Consider the following 6506-nt stretch of genomic DNA (forward strand, 5'->3'; position numbering starts at 1 on the left):
ATGTTGTTCTTTATTTTTGGGTATTAAGGGAAACTCGGCGAGTTGGCATCTAGACTCGCCGAGTATGGTCGCGGATTTGGATGCGAGTTCACAGCTGGACTCGGCGAGTCCATGCTGTTTAATGAAACCCTAATTTCCAGGGTTTGAGACCTATTTAAAGGGTCTTATGGCCGTCATTTGCGGCCACCAACCCCCAGAGAGAAACCCTAAAGAGATCTAGAGCGTTTGTGAGGAAGGAGAGGCAATCTTGAGCTTTTGTGGGTGTTTTTGCAAGAAGGAAGTGTTCAAGGAAAGAGGAGGCTGAAAGAGGTGCGATTTTGGTGGTCTTTGAGCTCATAGAGACTGTATTGAGGTATTATTCTCGGACCTTCTTCAGTTTTTGGTGTTGATTCTTAGTGTTAGGGTTTTCTAACCCTTTTAGAGGTTGATTAAGTGGAGTAGTTGGTCCCTTCTCGAGTTTGTGTTCTGGATCTGGACCCAAAGAGGTCCAGAGACCTTAAAACTTGGAGCTTTATGAGACATTTTGGAAGTCTTGAGCTTGGAATGTTATTTGTGGGGCTAAATCACCATTTTGGACCACTTTAGATGTTATATGTGTGTCAAGGTCCGAACTTTACGTGATTATCATGCTTGGGGAGGCCAGATCTATGATTGTATGGAACGGATCTGACCTCAGAAGTTGTTTTGGGTTTGTGCATGGCATGAACTCGCCGAGTCCGAAGAACAGACTCGGCGAGTAGTATGAAGGTTTCCCGTTAATCACTCAGTGAGTGGACTGTCGAGTTGAGGGAAATGACTCGGTGATTCAGAGAGAGTCAGGGCTCTAAGTTCAAGATTGGAACTCGCCGAGTTGTTCTTGAAACTCGGCGAGTTGAGTCGGGGTGGCCCCACGATTCATGCCAGGTGGAACTCGTCGAGTTGGGGGAAGTACTCGTCGTGCCAAGAGAAGGTCTAAAGGAGTCAGTGGACACGTGTAGACTCGCCGTGTTGCCCTAGTGCACTCGACGAGTCGGGTCAAAGTTTGACCGTTGACCTTGTTAACTTTTAGGGTTGAGTTCAGTTGTATTTATGAGAGTATTTACGTTATGTGATTAGGCGGAGGCTAGATCACATTTCTACCGAGTCAGACACTTACCGAGACACCGAGGTGAGTCTTCTCACTATACATTACCTAGAGTGGTACTATGCGATGACCAGAGGGTCTTATGTGTTATTTATGAGATTATGTGATATGTGATATTTGTATGTTGTATGATGATATAGACCGGACCGGAGGGTCCAACGAGCTATGACCGGACCAGAGGGTCCAACGAGCTACGGGATTGGAGGGTCCCACTGAGACACATCGACCGGAGGGTCGTATTATAGCCTCGAGTGGCGTATGTGCTGTATGTGGTATTTTGGGGAACTCACTAAGCATTTATGCTTACAGATGTTGTGTTATGTGTTTCAGGTACTAGTGATGAGCGCGGGATGGCGCCGACATGATTCGTACGCACACGCATTGGAGTTTTTGTAGAGATTCTAGGGAGATGTTTTGTGACAATAACATTAGATACAATGTGTTTGACATTATTTTATGAATGAATGAATGTTTTAAAACTGAAAAATTATTTTGAAAATTTACGTTGTTACAAAAGGTCCATAGAGTTAGGACTAGAGGGTACATAGAGTTATAGCCTCGAGTGGCTAATATGTGTTTTGTGTGGTATCTTAGGGAACTCACTAAGCTTCGTGCTTACTGTGTTATATGTTATGTGTTTCAGGTTCTCAGGATCGTGGGACGGCACCGGTTGATTATACACACCAGAGAAAGAGTTATGAGGATCCTGGATTTTTAATTACTAAAAAATGGAGTTATGTTTTGTGAATTGAACAAATGAGATTTTAATAAAATGTGTCATGAGGATTTATATGATTTTAAATGAAAATTTTCTTTTGAAAATTTACGTTGTTACAAGTTTGTATCAGAGCCTTGGTTTGAGGGATTCGGACGCACCTTCGGGTATGTCTGAACTCAAACTGAGGAATTGAGGAAAGTTTTTTTCAAAATAAATGATTTTTCTAAAACGATCAGGAGTTTTAAGAGAAAACGAGAAAGAGCAATGTGTACAATCAGCCAGAGCCTGAACGATGATTTCCCAAAATACCCTTACCTTATGTGTTATGAGATATTATGAGAAATTATACATGCTAGAGGCAGGCTAGGTATTTCATATTTTAGGACTAGAGTAGCCTGAGTTGTGATGCCTTAGTCTAGGAGTTGTTGTTAGCTGTGATGCGCTTTCGAGTACGTACTGAGTAAGAGTATCCAGCGGGAATCCTTGTGGAGAAGGGATTTGAATAGAGAAGTAATCTAGGAGAGATACCTGGATGAGCATTTATGGTACCTACTGCAAGAATAGTTAGACACCCGCGAGGGGTAGAGTTACTTGATTTCGGTGATATCTTTTGAGCGTGAGTAGAGCCAGTGGAGTTGTACCTAGAGTGGTTTCTCGTGTCGGTAGAGATTATTTAATGCCCGAATGTTGCTTGCTTCGTGCTTTGTAGAACTCTCGGTGATGGGAGACAACTACTAAGTGAATATGACGATATTCAGGAGGTAGGTGGTTGGCATTATTAGGTGTTCTTCAGCAGTTGACAGCGGAGAAATGTGGGAACCTAGGAAGAGCCTAAAAAGTGACCTTAGTCAGAAGAGTACGCTGGCAGAGTAGAGCATTTCGCTGGGAAGCGAGTACGCGTATGGGTATTGGTGATTGAGAGGGTGGAGCAGCTACTCAGGGAATTTGGGATGGTCCGTGTAGAGAGTATGGGTAGATGTGGCAGGTAGTATGGGCTCGTACTACTGAAAGCAGAGGACCTATACTCGATGCAGGGAGTATTCCAGACATTCTTAGTAGCAGATCGAAAGGTGATGTCATGGTTCGGGTACCATGATCAGTAGCAGACTGAGAGGTGATGTCATGGTTCGGGTACCATGATCGGTAGCAGATCGAGAGGTGATGTCATGGTTCGGGTGCCATGATCAGTAGCAGATCAAGAGGTGATGTCATGGTTCGGGTACCATGATCGGTAGCAGATCGAGAGGTGATGTCATGGTTCGGGTACCATGATCGGTAGCAGATCGAGAGGTGATGTCATGGTTCGGGTACCATGATCGGTAGCAGATCGAGAGGTGATGTCATGGTTCGGGTACCATGATCGGTAGCAGATCGAGAGGTGATGTCATGGTTTGGGTACCATGATCGGTAGCAGAGCGAGAGGTGATGTCATGGTTCGATTACCATGCTTCGTAGCGGATAGTGTTTGTGCTTTTTCCACTTATCCTGTTGTGTTTGGGTCATTCTATGATCGGATGTGACAGAACATGGGGCCAGAGGGCCATGTTGAACGAGTTTCAACAGATCATACCTTGAGAAGAGATTTGAGTTGATTTCCGAGAGATTTTTAGTGAGATGCCAGTTAGAGTCGCAATACTCAAAGATGAGTGGAGATGGTATTATATGAAGGATTGCGGCCTGAGTTGAGCAATCGGCCGATAGTGGAGACGTCACCTTCTGTGATCTGAGTGGTGCTATTTCCGTTTCCTATGTGAAACATAAGAGGTGTCGATATCTTTGGTTTTGAGCTTGGAGGTAAGCCCCGCGGGGTAGCAGTGATGGCGATCTTCCACCAGAGTATTTGTCAGTATGTCTGCCGCAAGGTAATGATATAGCATGAGCAGGCTGTTGGTGGGAACTAAGATGGCCAAGGACCAGGACACACCCTACTTGAGTATAGTAGGGCACGTGTTAGCTGTAGCAACAGATGATCAAGAAGAGTATATCGGGGCAATGGCTTTTTGTCTATGATGGGTATCGAGAGTGGAAGTATAGTCTCTGCTCTTATGATGAGTGATGTGATAGAGCGTTGGTTGAGGAGTCGAGGATGAAGAGAATGATAGTTCATATTTCCAGGTTAAGAGTCAGAGTTAATACTGGACAGTTGGGGAGGTCCGGTGATGGGAGGGTGTGAATTTCTGAATGACTAGAGACAGTCATGATGGGAAGTTCTGAGGATTTCATCTGAGATTGGGGTTATTTGGGGTTGCTTGATCTCTGTCGGGAGATCATCAAGCGTGCGTAGCACTTTCCAGAAATAGGTGTGATGTTACTGGTGGGAACAATTTGTGGGATAGATTGTTGGTGCGTCAAATGATGATGGTTCAAACCCTAAGTGGGGGAGAACCGGGTATTCTAATGAGAGAATCAGAGGTTGGTTCAAGAGTGGTTAGAGAACTAGATATAGAGACCTGTGGTACGAATTCAGAATACCAGCGTTATTGGTGGTTAAGGTGAGGTGTCGAGTAAGTTTATGCATGAGGCTCGTGTTCATGAAAGGAAGAGTGTCTCCACGGCCGATGGCCGTTGGCCAGGGAACTTGTAGTGGTTAGAAATTCTTCGAGGTGGTTTGGATTGTAAGGTTAGTTCGGCGGTTGGGAAATTCTGGTCCGATGTATGGGCTGTTGTATGTAGTTTGGGAAGAGCAGATGTGGAATTAGACAACCAACCTCAGGGTCGGCCAGTGTATTCTTGCATGAGTTTTGAACAATAGAGGAGGGAGTTTGGTTGGTTGTCATCATGTTCCGAGTCATTGTCGATTCTTCAGTGTTTCAATTGAGAGTTGAGATACTTCGAAGTTGCGCTTTGTGTGAAATGAAGGATAGTTATGATATCTTGAGGGAATGCATTGAGGTATCTGCGTATGACGCCATAAGTATGGGATCGGTGGTTGAGGCAGGACATCGTGATGTTCTGCAATGGTGTTCAGGGGTATCCGAGTATGATGCCCTGAATTTCGAACTATTTTTAAAGTCTTGAGTTTGAGGCAACAAGTGGTGTATCAAGTATCTACAGTTCTAGTGGAAACCCTTCGAGTATTGACATCAAGCGGGGTCATTAAGAAGGTGGATTGCAGCAGGGAAAGGTGTTTCGTTATGGCGGTTGTCGTCAGATATTATGATGCATAGTTTGGATGAGTGTGGGTACCTATCTACGTTAGTCCGCAGAGCATGAGTTAGAGGACGCAGTGTGGTGTTAACGTGAATATGAGATTGTGGGATGATAAGAGAAAGCGCTGCTTGTCAGCAAGAGGGTATTATGATACTATGAGGAGCCGTAGTACTCACTAGTCAGCGAGAGGGTGTTGTGATACTGCGGAAAGCCGTAGTACTCACTAGTCAGCGAGAGGGTGTTGTGATACTGCGGGGAGCCGTAGTATTCACTAGTCAGCGAGAGGGTGTTATGATACTGCGGGGAGCCGTAGTATTCACTAGTCAGCAAGAGGGTGTTGTGATACTGCAGGGGAGCCATAGTATTCAAGAGCTTACGTTTTGTTCCAATTCCAAACTTCCAAATTTGCAGCAACTGCAAAGCTCAAACGACATTTTTTATTTCTTTTCTTTCTGATTCCACTATACTCCACCTCTCATTTATATTGCACTCCCGCTCTACTTTTTTATTGTTAACTGAAATTAAACAACAAACTATTTTTCTATTCCTAATTTCTAAATTTGAGGACATCTTCTTTTATATTGTGATCATTGTTGTTGATTAACAAATGTACCACACTAATAAACATATGCTAAATAACTGAATAGTGCTACGAGAGTCTCGCGATTCATTTTGCTATGTAAGATTATATATTGTATTCTCATTTTTTATTGTCTTTATAACATTTATCGAGTTATCGTAATATAACAAAAATTATATATATATATATATATATATATATATATATATATATATATATTCAAAGTAATTATTGTGTTATTGTGTGCATAAATGCGGGCCAATCATTTTACTTATTTTAAAAAAGTGATTAATACATATTATTGAATTAAATATAATTGAAAAATACCATCTAATTTAACTAGAATGGTATTTTAGTCGATTAATATATATTTAATAAAGAAAATTTTGCATATTCTAAGGGATCATAGATTCCGTTAATTTAAAAAATCCGATTTTACGAATTATAAGGTTTTTAATTCAGACATTCTGACAGAATATGTTTGAGTATGTTCAAAAATAAAAATATTCTTGAACCATACTTTAAAACTTTCTTGTAGAATAACAAAATTCTCGAACCATCAATTGAATAATTAAAACAAAAAATACATTAATTCTTATAGAATACATGTAACAATTGCTAAAAATTATATTTATTATTAAAGAATAAAACTAAAAAAACTTTCAAATCTGAAAAAAAAAACATCAAAATCTAACAAATACACTAATACATTCTACAAGAATAATGTTGCTAAGAGGCGTCGTTCAAATTTCGTGGTCCGTTCTTCAAGCATTAACTTCTGTGGAAACAAATCCAACGAATAAATTAGTGAGAAAATATTCATATTTCATTCCAACATAATTATAATTCGTGATTCCATTATGATAGAATTAGAATTCATTTACCAATAATTATATTAATTTGGGGAATTCTAACATAATATGTTCATAATTATC

The sequence above is a fragment of the Lactuca serriola genome, chromosome 6 (assembly GCF_051521515.1).
Source record: "Lactuca serriola cultivar US96UC23 chromosome 6, Lser_US96UC23_V15, whole genome shotgun sequence".
NCBI classification, from domain to species: Eukaryota; Viridiplantae; Streptophyta; class Magnoliopsida; order Asterales; family Asteraceae; genus Lactuca; species Lactuca serriola.